This window comes from Triticum urartu, chromosome 3 (genome assembly GCF_003073215.2).
Source record: "Triticum urartu cultivar G1812 chromosome 3, Tu2.1, whole genome shotgun sequence".
Taxonomy (NCBI): Eukaryota; Viridiplantae; Streptophyta; class Magnoliopsida; order Poales; family Poaceae; genus Triticum; species Triticum urartu.
The window spans coordinates 398,062,377-398,079,356 of NC_053024.1; positions in this window are offsets into that span (position 1 = coordinate 398,062,377).

Genomic DNA, 16,980 nt, shown 5'->3' on the forward strand with positions numbered 1-16,980 from the left:
AAAAGTATGTCTAGAGGGGGGTGATTAGACTACTTGACCAAATAAAAATCAAGCCTTTTCCCAATTTTAAGTCTTGGCAGATTTTAGCAACTTATCACAAGTCAGACAATCAACCTACACATGCAATTCTAAGAGTATAGCAGCGGAATGTAAATCATTACATATGAAGGTAAAGGGGAGGAGTTTGGAGGGAGCAAACGCAATGTAGACACAGAGATTTTTTGTGTGGTCCCGGTAGGTGGTGCTATCGTACATCAACGTTGATGGAGACTTCAACCCATGAAGGGTAACGGCTGCGAGTCCACGGAGGGCTCCACCCACGAAGGGTCCATGAAGAACCAACCTTGTCTATCCCACCATGGCCATCGACCATGAAGGACTTGCCTCACTTGGGTAGATCTTCACGAAGTAGGCGATCTCCTTGCCCTTACAAACTCCTTGGTTCAACTCCATAATCTTGACAGAGGCTCCCAAGTGACACCTAACCAATCTAGGAGACACCACTCTCCAAAAGGTAATAGATGGTGTGTTGATGATGAACTCCTTGCTCTTGTGCTTCAAATGATAGTCTCCCCAACACTCAACTCTCTCACATAGATTTGGATATGGGGAAAGATGATTTGAGTGGAAAGTAACTTGGGGAAGGCTAGAGATTAAGATTCTTGTGGTGGGATTGGAATATCTTGGTCTCAACACATGAGTAGGTGGTTCTCTCTTAGAAAATGTATGCTGGAAGTGTAGGCACGTTCTGATGGCTCTCTACACGAATGGAGGATGGGTGGAGGGGTATATATAGCCTCGACACAAAATCTAACTGTTATACACAATTTACCAAACTTGGTGGGACCGAATACTGGAACTCGGTCAGACCGATTTAGTTCAAAATGTGAACGTTAGGCTTTTCGGTGGGACCGACATGTCAAATCGGTGGGACTGATTGTGTTAGGGTTAGGGCATAACGTAATATTGGTGAGACCAATCACATGAACTCGATGAGACCAATTTCTGTAATAGGCAAATAGAGAGTTGGTCAGGCAAACTCGGTGGGACCGATCACTCATTTCGGTGAGATCGAAACATTACAAAAAGGAACCAAGAGTTTGCATTGCGAACTTGGTGGAACCGATCGCTCATCTCGGTTAGACTGAAACATTACGAATGGAAATAGAGAGTTTGCAATCCCATCTCGGTGAGACCGAGATCCCTATCGGTGAGACCGAACTAAATAGGGTTTCTGGCTATGGCTATGTCAAATGAACTCGGTGGCGCCGGATAGATCAAATTGGTGGGGCTGAGTTTGACTTTTGGTTTGGGACATATGTGGATATGAGAAGTGGTTGAGTGCTTTTGGAGCATAATCACTAAGCATTTTGAGCAAGCAAGCCATAAAGCACCACCTCATCCCCTTTTAATAGTATTGGCTTTTCCTATGGACTCAATGTGATCTTGGATCACTAAAATGAAAATTTAGAGTCTTGAGCTTGAGCCAATATCTGTCATTAGCATTTTGAGGGGTCCACATCTCTAGTCCATGACATGCCAATCATTGAACTATCTGAAAATATTATCTTGAATGGATATTAGTTCAATGAGCTATATGTTGTTAATAATTACCAAAACCACCCAGGGATTAGTTGCACTTTCACATGACTACACCACGGCGTCGCAGGCTAATGAGATCCACATCTAAGGTCTTGCCCATCAAAGTACCAATGGCCCATAGACCCCAAAAATGACGCACTGTATGAGGAACACCCTCTACATGGAGCCAAATCTGTTGAAGCTCGAGCTTATGTGGGACCTCCTGCGACCTCCATGCGGTGATCGTCATCTGGGCATTAATCGACGACACGTTCATCTGAATTCCGTCAACCCTGTCCAAATCCTCGAAAGAAGGAAAGCTAACAAGGTAAGCATCGGACCCATGTTGAATAGCCTCCCACTTCCACTGATCATGTACCGGACATCTCCTAGCAATCTGACTCTCGACAATGCTCGCCGGTACCATCAACCCACTCACATGAACACGGGCGATCAGTGTCTGTGTCGGCGCCAAATGATCCTTCAACACACTATCTGGCAGCTGGGTAAAGTAAGTCTCCTCAGCACCAACTCCCGAGACAAAAGCATTGGGCTTAGGGAGTTTCAGAATCGGGCATTCCAATGTTGGATGAGCAATTTTGTCACGAATATAACAGTAATGTTGCACTGTGCAATCCTTCGCGGCATGTGTATCCACCGCACACTTCCATCACCGAAACCCTTTCTTAGCCTTGTTCTTAGGCACTGCAGGATTCACCTGCACATCATACACGAGAACTCCCAGAGAAGGGACATCGACAGCAGTAGGGCCATGTGGCAACTATGGCACTTGAGTGTTCTGCTGATGCACAAATTGCTGATATTGCCCGTGCTGATAAGACTGCACATGTTGTTTTTGTATAGGTTGATGCGGTATATGTTGCTGAACCTGCATGTGCTGAGCCGATGGCTAAAAACCATGTTGTAGAGCTCCCCCAGCAAACTGTTGTTGATGTGGCTTCTTCTTCTTCTTACGTTTCTAGACTGGTTGTGCCACAATCCCTCCCGGATGGAACTACGAAGGAACGGACATCCTGGTCGGCGAAGTCCCATACATAGAGCCTGGTGCACCGGCGATGGCCGGACCGTATTGGCGGGGCGTAGTGCCCGGCCTGTCCATAGCTAGGGGTTGGTTCCCATCATAGTTGTAGACCGGCAGGGGTCCTCGCCGAAGAAGAGGTGGACCGGAGAAGCTCGACATCTGAGCCGGAGGGCGCGAGGGAGCGGAGGTCACCCCCACAACTTGATGAGGATGAGGGTTCGCCCCTCCCAAGACGGAGGCACCACGCACTGAAGGAGGCACACCCGCCATGGGGCGCTGATGCGCCGCCGCGACTGATGCGTAGGAACGGGCAACCCCGACGTTGGGAGATTGTACCGTATGCGGCGTCGGTGAGGGGAAATAGATCTTGGTGACGACGATGGAAGCCCGCAGGACATCACACGAGGACGACGGCGCTATAGTCAAAGGCGTGGAATTGATTGATCGCTATTGTGTAGGTTATTCCAGAGAGCCCACATACGTCTTCGAAGAAAAGCCCAAGAAAACTCCAGGCCTAGATCCAATGTTGCATGCATGGGCCCGATCCCCGATGACTCAATTGGAATTTGAACGTCCGTAGAGATCGCCCTTGACTGCTTCTCCGTCTTAGTTTCAGATCTTGACGATCCGACCGACGTCGGCGAGTACCTCCGCCCTGTCGAAGATGCATTCCGTGTGGCCGAATCAAGGAACTTCCCTAGCAGAGGAGGGGGCATCACTCTACGTGGAGGTAGTGGAGCTCGCCATGTCCCCATATGCAATGGACGGGCCACCCGCAGACCAGTATGAGAAATATATCTTTCTTTTCTGAAAAACTTTTAATCTTGTTAGTGCAATATCTGTCTACCTTTGTTATAGAAATTGTTGACAGAAACAGGTATGGACTGATTTGTTTGCTAGTGCATACAAAGAGAAATAGCCCATACATAACCGAAGAGAATGTTGTCTCAGGTGTCAAGTTCGAGAAATTTCACCGAAGCATATCTGCGTTGCGGAGATGAAAGAGTTACATTTGATGAAGAAGATTGAAGTGAAGGAATAAACCCCTCGAACGTTTTCTGCTAAAGCGAACATTTGGTTCGGTATGGTCGTTCGAAGAAATTGACTCAAGCAGATGGAAGTCAAAAACAAAGTGAAGACGTAGTATTAATTTCGTTGTTTTTCTTTCATTTATTTGAGTCATAGAACCTCCGTACTATTAAGAGAGGTATAGATTCTCGAAGCTTAGATCCGCTGTGATGCTTAGCAAAAACCTATGACAGGTGCGAGAGAAATCTCTTTGTGTTCTGAGCAAATACTTGCCAGCAAGAGACTCTCATCTTCTTCGCTGCGAGAGATTTGCCTCTGACCGAAGAGTTAGTATTACTTGCTCCGCAAGCAATGTTCCGTTGTGCTCAAATACGACTGTTGGACTCGTGTCGTCCGGCCATTGGGTGCTCTCGATGTCCAATTTGGTCATTTCCCATCAAGGAAGGTTGCGGCTATAAATAACCACACCGCTCCAACGTTGTCCGTGTTCTACTCCGCTTGAGATTTATGAGAAGATTGATTTGAGCAACCCCTCTCCGAGTGATTTCAGTTTAAGATCCACCGAGAGAAAAATCAAGATCCCAAACTTAGACAGTGGTTTAGCATCACAGTAGTTCTGAGTTAGAGTTCTTGTACCTATTACATGAGAACTATATATCTTTCTATGTGTCTAGTTGAAACTTTTTGCTCATTTATATGTTGTGAGTTCTAGCAATCATAGAATATTAAATGATGGTTTAGTATGTGGACTTGCCAAAAGGCTCCAATACAAGACCCTTCCTGAAAATATGATGAATCGTAGTTGCAAAGTTGACTCAGAACTGTTGGAAAACGTTGCATGGAAAACAAAAAAATTCTACGCACACACAAGATATATCCATGGAGATGCATAGAAATGAGAGGGGATATTGTGTCTATGTACCCTCATAGAACATAAGCAGAAGCGTTTAACAACGCGGTTGACGTAGTCGAACATCTTCTTGCTTCAACCGAGCAAGTACCGAACGTACGACACATCCGCGTTCTACACACGTTCAACTCGGTGATGTCCGCCGCCTCCTTGATCCAGCAAGTCAGCAAGGTAGTAGATGAGTTCTAGGAGCACGACGGCATGGTGATAGTGATGGTGAAGTAATCTCCGCAGGGCTTTGCCTAAGCACTACGAAAATATGACCGGGGGTGTGAACGGTGGAGGGGAGCGCCGCACACGGCTAAGCAATTGTCTGTTGTGTGCTAGGTGCCTCCTCCCGCATATATATATACGTGGGAGGGAGGAGCACCGAAGGGGGGCGCACAAGTAGGAGGAATCCTACTTGGGGTCTCTCCTAAGCCGCGCCCCCTTTCCTTATTTGGAGCGTGGGAGGAAGGAAGGAGGAGGTTCCCCCTTTCCTTTCTCTCACGAGGAGGGAAAGGTAGGAGGGGCCACCCCTCCCCTTTAGTTCCCCTTAGGGATGGCCAGCCATGGGAGGGGCGCACCAGCCCCCTTGTGGGCTAGTCTGTCCCGTCCTTTGGCCCATAAGGCCCATATCTTTCCGGGGGGGGGGTGCCTGGAACCCCTTCCGGTGACCCGATTTCTTCCCGGTACGTCCCGAAACACTTTCGGTGTCCAAATATCATCGTCCTATATATCAATCTTTACCTCTCGGCCATTTAGAGACTCCTCGTCATGTCCATGATCTTATCTGGGACTCCAAACAACATTCGGTCTCCAAATCATATAACTCATATAACACTATGTCGTCAAAGAGTGTTAAGCGTGCGGACCCTATGGGTTCGAGAACTCTGTAGACATGACCGAGACACCTCTCCGGTTAATAACCAATAGTGGAACCAAGATGCCCATATTGGCTCCTACATATTTGATACGTCTCCAACGTATCTATAATTTATGAAGTATTCATGCTGTTATTTTATCATTCTTGGGTATTTTACAATCATTTTATAGCAACTTTATATCATTTTTTGGGACTAACCTATTGAACCAGTGCCCAGTGCCAGTTGTTGTTTTTTGCTTGTTTTTTACATAGCAGGAAATCAATATCAAACGGATTCCAAACACCGTGAAACTTTACGGAGATTTTGTTTGGACCTGAAGGAACCCATTGGCCCAGAGCTGCACCTGGGGGGTGCCCCGAGGGGGGCACAACCCAGCAGGGCACGCAAGGGCCCCCTAGCGCGCCCAGGTGGGTTGTGCCCACCTCGGTGGCCTCCCGCACCCCTTCTTTTCACTATAAATTCCCAAATATTCCAAAACCCCTCGGGGTTAACCTAGATCAGAAGTTCCGCCGCCGCAGGGCTCCGTAGCAACTGAAAACCAATCTAGACCCTTTCCGGCACCCTGCCGGAGGAGGGAATCATCTCCGGTGACCATCTTCATCATCCCGGCGACCACCACGATGAGGAGGGATTAGTCCACCCTCGTGGCTGAGGGTTTCTACCAGCAGCTATGTGTTTAATCTCTCTCTCTCTCTCTCGTGATCTATACCATGGGCTTTGTTAATATAGTTAGATCATATGATGTTTCTCCCCTCTATACTCTTGTTGTGATGAATTGAATCTTTATCCTTTGAAGTTTTGTCATGTCAGATTGAATGTTCAGATATGAGAACACATGATATATGTCATGCGGTGTGAATACTTGAGGTGACAATGAGGTATCATATTGATTGACTTGATATATGTTATGGCATTCAACTCGCGGATTCCCGTGGTGATATTGGGGTAATCTATGCATAGGGGTTGATGCATGTTTTTATTCTATTTTCTCTGATGGAAACTTTGGGGTCTCTTTGTAGTTCTTTGTGTGGATTGAGTATTATGAATATGATTTTGCTTTGGTGTTATTGAAGTACGAACTCTAGTATAGATCGAATGGAAACAATAGCTTTGTGTTATTTTAGTACGAACTCTTGAATAGATCGAATGGAAAGAATAGCTTTGAGATGGTTTCGTACCCTACAAACAATTTCTATCTTTTGTTTGCTAATAGGAACTTGTGAGTGATTCTTTATTGCACTTTGAGGGATAATCATATGATCCAACTATGTTAGCATTGTTGAGAGATTGCACTAGCGAAAGTACGGACCCTAGGCCTTATTTTTAAGCATTGAAATACCATTTTTGTGCCCGTTTACTATTTGCTACCTTGCTGTTTTTATTTATTCAGATTATAAAAATATATTTCTACCATCCATATTACACTTTTATCACCATCTCTTCGTCGAACTAGTGCACCTATACAATTTTCCATTGTATTGGGTGTGTTGGGGACACAAGAGATTTCGTGTATTTGGTTCCAGGGTCGTTTGAGAGAGACCATCTTCATCCTACACCTCTCACAGATTGATAAACCTTAGGTCATCCACTTGAGGTAAAATTGCTACTGTCCTACATAACTCTGCGCTTGGAGGCCCAACACGTGTCTACAAGAATAAAGTTGTGTGGTAGACATCAATATTCTACGAAGATCTTTATCGGTCGAACCATTATGACAACATATGTAATTCCCTTTGTCCACCGGTATGTTACTTGCCTGAGATTCGATCGTCGGTATCTTCATACCTAGTTCAATCTCGTTACAAGCAAGTTTCTTTACTCGTTCCATAATACATCATCTCGTAACTAACTCCTTAGTCATTTGCTTGCAAGCTTATGATGTGTATTACCGAGAGGGCCCAAAGATACCTCTCCGATACTCGAAGTGACAAATCCTAATCTCAATCTGTGCCAACTCAACATACACCTTCAGAGATACCTGTAGAGCATATTTATGATCACCCAATTACATTGTGATGTTTGATAGCACACAAGGTATTCCTCCGGTATCCGGGAGTTGCATAATCTCATAGTCGAAGGAATAAGTATTTGACATAGCAATAACAATAAACTAAACGATCAATATGCTAAGCTAACGAATGGGTCTTGTCCATCACATCATTCTCCTAATGATGTGATCCCGTTATCAAATGACAACACATGTCTATGGTTAGGAAATCTTAACCATCTTTGATTAACAAGCTAGTCTAGTAGAGGCTTACTAGGGACATGGTATTTTTTTTATGTATTTACACATGTCTTTAAGTTTTCGATCAATACAATTCTAGCATGAATAATAAAGCTTTATCATGAATAAGGAAATATAAAATAACAACTTTATTATTGCCTCTAGGGCATATTTCCTTCAAGAACATAGTTTGTTGGTTTTCAATAAAGTTTATGCTTTTTTCTTCGATGTTGTGATGAATTGTTACTTGTACATGAGAAGTTATATGATAAAGTTTGTTGTTATTATAATAATGAGCATGATGCTACTATGTCCGTATTTTGATTTTATTTACACCCCTCTCTCAAAACATGTGGACATGATTTTCGATATTGGCTTTCGCTTGAGGACAAGCGAGGTCTAAGCTTGGGGCAGTTGATATGTCCATTGATACGTCCATTTTGCATCATGTTTTCCTACTATTATTTATGATGATTTGTGCATAATTATGCTTTATGGAGTAATTCTAATGCCTTTTCTCTCATAATATGCAAGGTTCACACAAAGAGGGAGAATACCAGTAGTTGGAATTCTGGACATGAAAAAGCTACGCCAGGCCACCTATTCTGCACAACTCCAAATGAGTTGAAACTTCATGAATATTTTTTTATGGAATATATAAGAATTTTTGGAGCAAATAACTACCAAAGGGGCCCACCAGGTGGGCACAACCCACCTGGGCGCGCCAGGGCCCCCAAGCGCGCCCGGGTGGGTTATGCCCTCCTCGGCCCACCTCCGGTGCCCCTCTTCTGGTATATAAGTCATTTTGACCTAGAAAAATAAAGGGAAGACTTTCGGGATGAAGCACCGTCGTGTCGAGGCGGAACTTGGGCAGGAGCACTTTTGCCCACCGACGGAGCGATTTTGCCGGGGGAACTTCCCTCCCAGAGGGAGAAATCATCGTCAACATCATCACCAACAACTCTCCCATCTTGGGGAGGGCAATCTCCATCAACATCTTCAACAGCACCATCTCCTCTCAAACCCTAGTTCATCTCTTCTATTCAATTTTTATACCAGAACCTTAGATTGGTGCTTGTGGGTGACTAGTAGTGTTGGTTACATATTGTAGTTGATTACTATATGGTTTATTTGGTAGAAGATTATATGTTCAAATCCATTATGCTATTTAATACCCCTCTGATCTTGAGCACGATTATCATTCGTGAGTAGTTACTTTTGTACTTGAGGTCACGGGAGAAATCTTGTTGCAAGTAATCATGTGAATTTGATATGTGTTCGATATTTTGATGGTATGTGTGTTGTGATTCCCTTAGTGGTATCATGTGAATGTCGACTACATGGCACTTCACCTTATTAGGGCCTAAGGGAATGCACTGTGGGGTAGTTATTAGATGATGGGTTGCGAGAGTGACAGAAGCTTAAATCCTAGTTTATGCGCTACTTTGTAAGGGACTAATTTGGATCCAAAAGTTTAATGCTATGGTTAGATTTTATCTTAATACTTTTCTCATGGTTGCGGATGCTTGCAAGGGGGCTAATCATCAGTACGAGGTTCGATCAAGTAAGAACAATACCTAAGCACTGGTCCACCCACATATCAAATTATCAAAGTAGCAAACATAAATCAAACCAACATGATGTAAGTGACTAGATGAAATTCCCATGTACCCTCAAGAACGTTTTGCTTATCATAAGAAACCATTTTGGCCTATCCTTTGCCACAAAAGGATTGGGCTACCTTGCTGCATATCAAACTACTCGTTACTTATAATTTCAGTGCTTCCGGAGAAAACCTTGCTGAAAACCACTTGTCATTTCCTTCTGCTCCTCGTTGGGTTCAACACTCTTTATTTATTGAAAGGACTACTATTGATCCCCTATACTTGTGGGTCATCAAGGCTCTTTTCTTGTGCCATTGCCGGGGAGTGAAGCGCTCTTGGTAAGTGGAAATCATTAAGGAAAAAATTATTACTATGTGCTGAAATTTATTGTCACTAGTTACTATGGAGAACAATCCTTTAAGGGGTTTGTTCGGGGTATCTTCACCTCAACCGGAACCACAATTAGTTTCCCCTCAACCTACTGTACCTACTGAAAATATTGGTTATGAAATTCCTTCGGGTATGATAGAACAACTGCTAGCTAATCCTTATGCAGGAAATGGAACCGAACATCCTGATATGCACTTGATATATGTGGATGAAATTTGTGGATTATTTAAGCTTGCAGGTTTACCCGGAGATGAAGCTAAGAAGAAGGTTTTCCATTTATCTTTGAAGGTAAAAGCATTGGCATGGTATAGACTATGCGATGATATTGGATCTTGGAATTGGAATCGATTGAAATTGGAATTTCACCAAAAAAATATCCTATGCATCTAGTTTATCGTGATTGGAATTACATATATAATTTTTGGCCTCGTGAAGGATAAAGTATCACTCTAGCTTGGGGATGCTTAAGTCAATGTTATATTCATGCCCCAATCATGAGCTCTCAAGAGAAATTATCATTCAAAAATTTTATGCTCGGCTTTGTCATGATGATCGATCCATGCTTGATACTTCTTGCACTGGTTGTTTTATGAAGAAGACTATTGAATTCAGGTGGGATCTTTTAGATAGAATTAAATGCAACTTTGAAGATTGGGAACTCGATGAAGGTAAAGAATCAGGTATTAAGCTTGAGTTTGATTGTGTTAAATCTTTTATGAATACCGATGCTTTTCAAAAGTTTAGCATTAAATACAGACTTGACTTTGAGATAGTAGCTTCTTTTTGTGAATCATTTACTACTCATGTTGATATCCCTAAGGAGAAGTGGTTTAAATATCATCCCCCTATTAATGAAGAAATTAAAGAACCGGTTGTGGTTAAAGATGAAATTATTATTTATAATGATGATCCAGTTGTACCGACTACTTACATTGAAAAACCACCTTTCCCTGTTAGGATAAAGGAACATGCTAAGGTCCCAACCGTGGTCAATAAAAGCTATATTAGAGCATCTAAACCTGCTAAACAAATCAAAGTAGAACCTAGTGTTGTTATGGTTAAAGATCTCCTGGTAGAAAATATAGATGGGCATGTTATTTACTTCTATGATGAAGCTGCTAGAATTGCCAAGCCTGGTGAAAAAGATAAACATAGATCTATTGGTGGCATGCTTGTTGTCTCAGTCAAAATAGGAGATCACTGTTATCATGGTTTATGTGATTTAGGTGCTAGCGTGAGTTCTATTCCTTTTACCTTTTATCAAGAAATTATGAATGATATAGCACCTGTTGAAATAGAAGACATAGATCTTACTATTAAACTTGCTAATAGAGACACCATCACACCACTTAGGATTGTTAGAGATGTTGAAGTCTTGTGTGGGAAAATAAAACATCCTACTGATTTCCTAGTTCTTGGTTCCCCACAAGATGATTTTTTGTCCCTTATCTGTGGTGGACCTTTCTTGAACACCGTTAATGCTAAATAGATTATGAGAAACAAATAGTCGGTGTTAGTTTTGGTGACGAGTCTCATGAGTTTAATTTTTCTAAGTTTAGTAGAAAACATCATAAGAAAGAATTACCCAGTAAGGATGAAATAATTGGTCTTGCTTCTATTGTCGTGCCTCCTATTGATCCACTAGAACAATATTTGCTAGACCATGAAAATGATATGCATATGCATGAAAGAAATGATATAGATAAAATTTTCTTTGAACAACGACCTCTCCTTAAACACAATTTGCCTATTGAAACTCTAGGAGGACCTCCTCCACCTAAAGGTGATCCTGTGTTTGAATTAAAACAATTGCCAGACACTTTGAAATATGCTTATCTTGATGAGAAAAAGATATATCCTATTATTATTAGTGCTAACCTTTTAGAACATGAAGAAGAAAGATTATTGAAAATTATGAAGAAGCACCGAGCTGCTATTAGATATACTCTTGATCATCTTAAGGGCATTAGTCCCACTCTCTGTCAGCACAATATTAATACGGAACCTGATGCTAAACCCGTTGTTCATCACCAACGACGTTTAAATCCTAAAATGAAAGAAGTGGTAAGAACTGAAATACTGAAGCTTCTGGAAGCAGGTATAATCTATCCCATAGCTGATAGTAGATGGGTAAGTCTCGTTCATCATGTCCCTAAGAAAGGAGGTATTACTGTTGTTCCTAATGATAACAATGAACTTATTCCACAAATAATTGTCACTGGCTATAGAATGGTAACTGATTTTAGAAAATTAAATAAAGCAACTAGAAAAGATCATTACCCACTGCCTTTCATCAATGAAATGCTAGAAAGATTATCTAAGCACATACACTTTGGTTTTCTTAATGGATATTCTGTTTTTTCCTAAAATACCTGTTTCACAACCTGATCAAGAGAAAACCACCATTACTTGTCCTTTTGGAACTTATGCTTATAGATGTATGCCTTTTGGTTTATGCAGTGCACCTGCTACCTTTCAAAGATGTATGACTGCTATATTCTCTCACTTTTGTGAAAATATTGTTGAGGTTTTCATGGATGATTTTCTATTTACGGAACTTATTTTGATGATTGCTTAAGCAACCTTGATCGAGTTTTGCAGAGATGTGAGCAAACTAATATTGTCTTGAATTGGAGAAGTGCCACTTTATGGTCAATGGAGGTATCGTCTTGGGACAAAAAAATTCCGAACGAGGTATTGAGGTGGATAAAGCCAAAGTTGATGCAATTGAGAAAATGCCATGTCCTAGAGATATTAAAGGTATTCGTAGTTTCCTCGGTCATGCTATTTCTATAGGAGATTTATTAAAGACTTCTCTAAAATTTCTAGGCCTCTTACGAATCTTTTACAAAATGATGTTCCATTTGTTTTTGATGATGATTGTGTAGAATCCTTTGAAACACTTAAGAAAGCCTTAATTTCGGCACCTATTGTTCAACCACCTAATTGGAATTTGCCTTTTGAAATTATGTCTGATGCTAGTGATTATGTTGTTGGTGCTATTCTAGGACAAAGACCGATGAAAAATTAAATGGTATCCATTATGCTAGTAAAACTCTAGACAGTGCCCAAAGAGATTATGCTACTACTGAAATAGAATTTTTAGCAGTGGTGTTCTCTTGTGATAAATCCAGATCTTACATTGTTGATTCTAAAGTGATTGTTCACACTGATCTTGCTGCTATTAAATACCTTATGGAAAAGAAAGATGCTAAACCTGGACTTATTAGGTGGGTTCTCTTGTTACAATAATTTGACTTACATATCACTGATAGAAAAGGAGTTGAGAACCCCGTAGCTGATAACTTGTCTAGGTTAGAAAATATTCCTGATGACCCACAACCTATTTATGATAGTTTTTTGGATGAGCAATTGGCCGCAATAAATGTTTCTCATAACACTCCTTGGTATGCTGACTATGCTAGATATATACCACCTAGCTTCACATACCAACAAAAGAAAAAAATCTTCTATGATTTAAGACATTACTTTTGGGATGACCCACATCTTTATAAAGAAGGAGTATATGGTATTATTAGACGTTGTGTACCTGAGCATGAACAGGAACAAATCCTACGAAAATGTCACTCCGAAGCTTACACAGGGCATCATGCGGGAGACAGAACCTCTCACAAGGTAGTGCAATCTGGTTTTTATTGGCCCACTCTCTTCAAGGATGCCCGTAAGTTTGTTTTATCCTGTGATGAATGTCAAAGAATTGGTAATATTGGTAAGCGTCAGGAAATGCCTATGAATTATTATCTTGCTATTGAACCATTTGATGTTTGGGGTTTCGATTACATGGGACCTTTTCCTTCCTCTAATGGGTATACACATATTTTGGTTGCTCTTGATTATGTTACTAAGTGGGTAGAAGCTATTCCTACTAGTAGTGCTAATCACAACACCTCTATTAAAATGCTTAAGGAAGTTATTTTCCCAAGGTTTGGAGTCCCTAGATATTTAATGACTGATGGTGGTTCACACTTTATTCATGGTGCTTTCCGTAAAATGCTTGTTGAGTATGATGTTAACCATAGAATTGCATCACCCTATCATCCTCAGTCCAGTGGTCAAGTTGAACTTAGTAATAGAGAAATAAAATTAATTTTACAAAAAAATTGTCAATAGGTCCCGAAAGAATTGCCTAAGAAATTAGATGATGCACTTTGGGCTTATAGAACAACACATAAAAATCCTATGGGTATGTCTCCTTATAAAATGGTTTATGGAAAATCTTGTCATTTGCCTCTTGAGTTAGAACATAAAGTATATTGGGCAATTGAAGAACTCAACTATGATTTCAAACTTGCTGGTGAAAATAGGTTATTTTGATATTAGCTCGCTAGATGAATGGAGAACCCAAGCCTATGAAAATGCAAAGTTATTTAAAGAAAATGTTAAAAGATGGCATGATAAAAGAATCCAAAAGCACGAGTTCAAAGTTGGAGAATATGTTCTTTTGTACAACTCTCGCTTGAGATTATTTGCAGGAAAACTTCTCTCCAAATGGGAAGGACCTTATGTTATCGAAGAATTTTATTGATTTGGAGCCATTAAAATAAATAACTCTGAAGGCACTAATCCGAAGGTTGTCAATGGCAAAGAATAAAACATTATATCTCAGGTACACCCATTAATGTTGAAAGCAATATTATTCAAACAATGACACTGGAGGAACACATAAAAAAACCTTCTGAAACACTCTAGAATAACCGAAAAAGAGGAGGTACGTGATATGGTAAGTAAACGGACTCTGAAATACCCGCAAAAATATTTTCCGTCAGTTCTGGAATATATTAAAAAGTAGGAAAATAATAAACAACCAGGAAGGCAACCCTGGTGGGCACAAGACACCAGGGCGCGCCTGGAAGGCGTGCCCAGGTGGGTTGTGCCCACCTCGGGTACCTTCCGGGCTCCATTTTGCTTCCGTTTGCTTGTTTTCCAAGATAAAAAATCTTTATATACCCCCCAAACCTGTTGGCCACCGTATCACAGAGAAATCTCCTATTTTCTTTTCTCGCTATTTTCTATCAGATCCATCAAGGCCAGCATCATGTCTTCTTCCCCTCCAACAACGTAGAAGATAATGCTTGGTTGATGATGATTGAATTGAAGAGGGAAGAGCCCGAAGAATCTTTCAAGAGGGAAAAGAGCAAGGAAGCTGTTGGAGATCAAGCTCAGCAGTAGAGCAGGCCTTGCCCGTGGAAGAGGAAGAAGATATCCTTCAACCATACTATGAATACCTCACTCCCACCGAGATTGAAGCCTTTAGGGTCATTGAAACGGTTCGTGTTCAAAACAAATATCTCACTCGTGAAAATATTTCATTGCAATAGCACATCATTACCCTTCGGAGCGTCATCCAAAGATTGGAGTATCTTTTGAGCCTGAAAGAGAAGGAAGAAACCTCCGCTACATCGTCACCACCACCAACTTCTTCATCACCAAAGGAGACTTGAGTATCGGTGGGCACTCCCCTTGGCTTGTGCCAAGCTTGGGGGAGGTGCCCCGGTATCGTATCACCACCACTATCTTTTGCTTTTATTTATATTAGTTTGATCCTTAGTATCTTTCGATTTAGTTGGATAAAAGTTCAGTTCGTTCCTTTCTTTTCGAGTGTTTGCTTAGTGATCTATCCTTGTAATCGTGTGCAAGATATATAATAAAGTTTAGTTTGAGTTTTGCTTTCTTTACTTTCATGTTCAATAAAAAGAAAGGAAATAAATGAAAAAGATCATATGCTAATCTTATGGTAAGTAATGACATCACATAAGGAAGTGTATAAGTAGTAAAATTTACTGGAGATTGACAAACATAGCATTGGTCAATGATGCAACTCATGAAAGAATTAATGAGGGAAGAGAAGATTCACATGCAAATACACTATCTTGAACATCTTTTATGATTGTGAGCCCCCATCAAAATATTATATGCCAAAATTGTTGACGTTGGACAAGGAAGACAACGTAATGATTTATGTTTGTTCATATTCACATAGAAGTTATATTGTAATAGATACTTTAACATGTGGTGTGTGTCCCCCATCTTTGCTAGCCAAAAATTCCGCACTAAGTAGAGATACTACTTGTGCATCCAAAACCCTTAACCCAAATCTTGTTTTGAGAGTCCACTATACCTACATATGGATTGAGTAAGATCCTTCAAGTAAGTTGTCATCGGTGCAATAAGGCATTAAAAATTGCTTATAAATGTGTTAGATCATTTCGTGTAAGAGAAAATTGAGTGTTGTACGAAGTTGTGATGGCAAAGAATAAAAGCGACAGATTGCATAATAAAGGTTGCTATCATAAGGGGCAATAACATGTGACGTTCTTTTGCACTAAGAGATTGAGCATACAACCAAAAAGCGCATGGAAACCCCTGCTTCCCTCTGCGAAGGGCCTACCTTTTACTTTTATGTATTTACTTTTATGCAAGAGTCAAAGTATCTCTCTCTATTCCTTTTTATTTTCTCTTTTAGCAAGCGCCATGTGGTGAAGAAAGATCTAGGCACATATATCCAGTTGGATATGGGTGGGCATGAGTTATTATTGTTGACATCACCCTTGAGGTGAATACGCTGGGAGGCGAAACTATAACCCCCTATCTTTCTATGTGTCCAGTTGAAACTTTTTGCTCATGTGTATGCGGTGAGTGTTAGCAATTGTAGAAGAATATATGGTGGTTGAGTATGTGGACTTGCCCAAAGGCTCCGATACGTGACCCTTCTGCTACCTCTTGAGCACTGCGTTGGTTTTCCGTTGAAGAGGAAAGGGTGATGCAGCAAAGTAGCGTAAGTATTTCCCTTAGTTTTCGAGAACCAAGGTATCAATCTAGTAGGAGACTACACGCAAGTCCCTCGCACCTACACAAACAAATAAGAACCTCGCAACCAACGCGATAAAGGGGTTGTTAATCCCTTCACGGTCACTTACGAGAGTGAGATCTGATAGAGATACTAATAATAAGATAAATATTTTTGGTATTTTTATGATATAGATTGAAAGTAAAGATTGCAAAGTAAAATAAATAAGAAACTTATATGATGGAAAAATAGACCCCGGGGCCATAGGTTTCACTAGTGGCTTATCTCAAGATAGCATAAGTGTTACGGTGGGTGAACAAATTACTGTCGAGAAATTGATAGAAAAGTGCATAATTATGAGAATATCTAGGCATGATCATGTATATAGGCATCACGTCCGAGACAAGTAGACCGAAAAGATTCTGCATCTACTACTATTACTCCACACATCGACCGCTATCCAGCATGCATCTAGAGTATTAAGTTCAAAAGAACAGAGTAATGCATTAGGCAAGATGACATG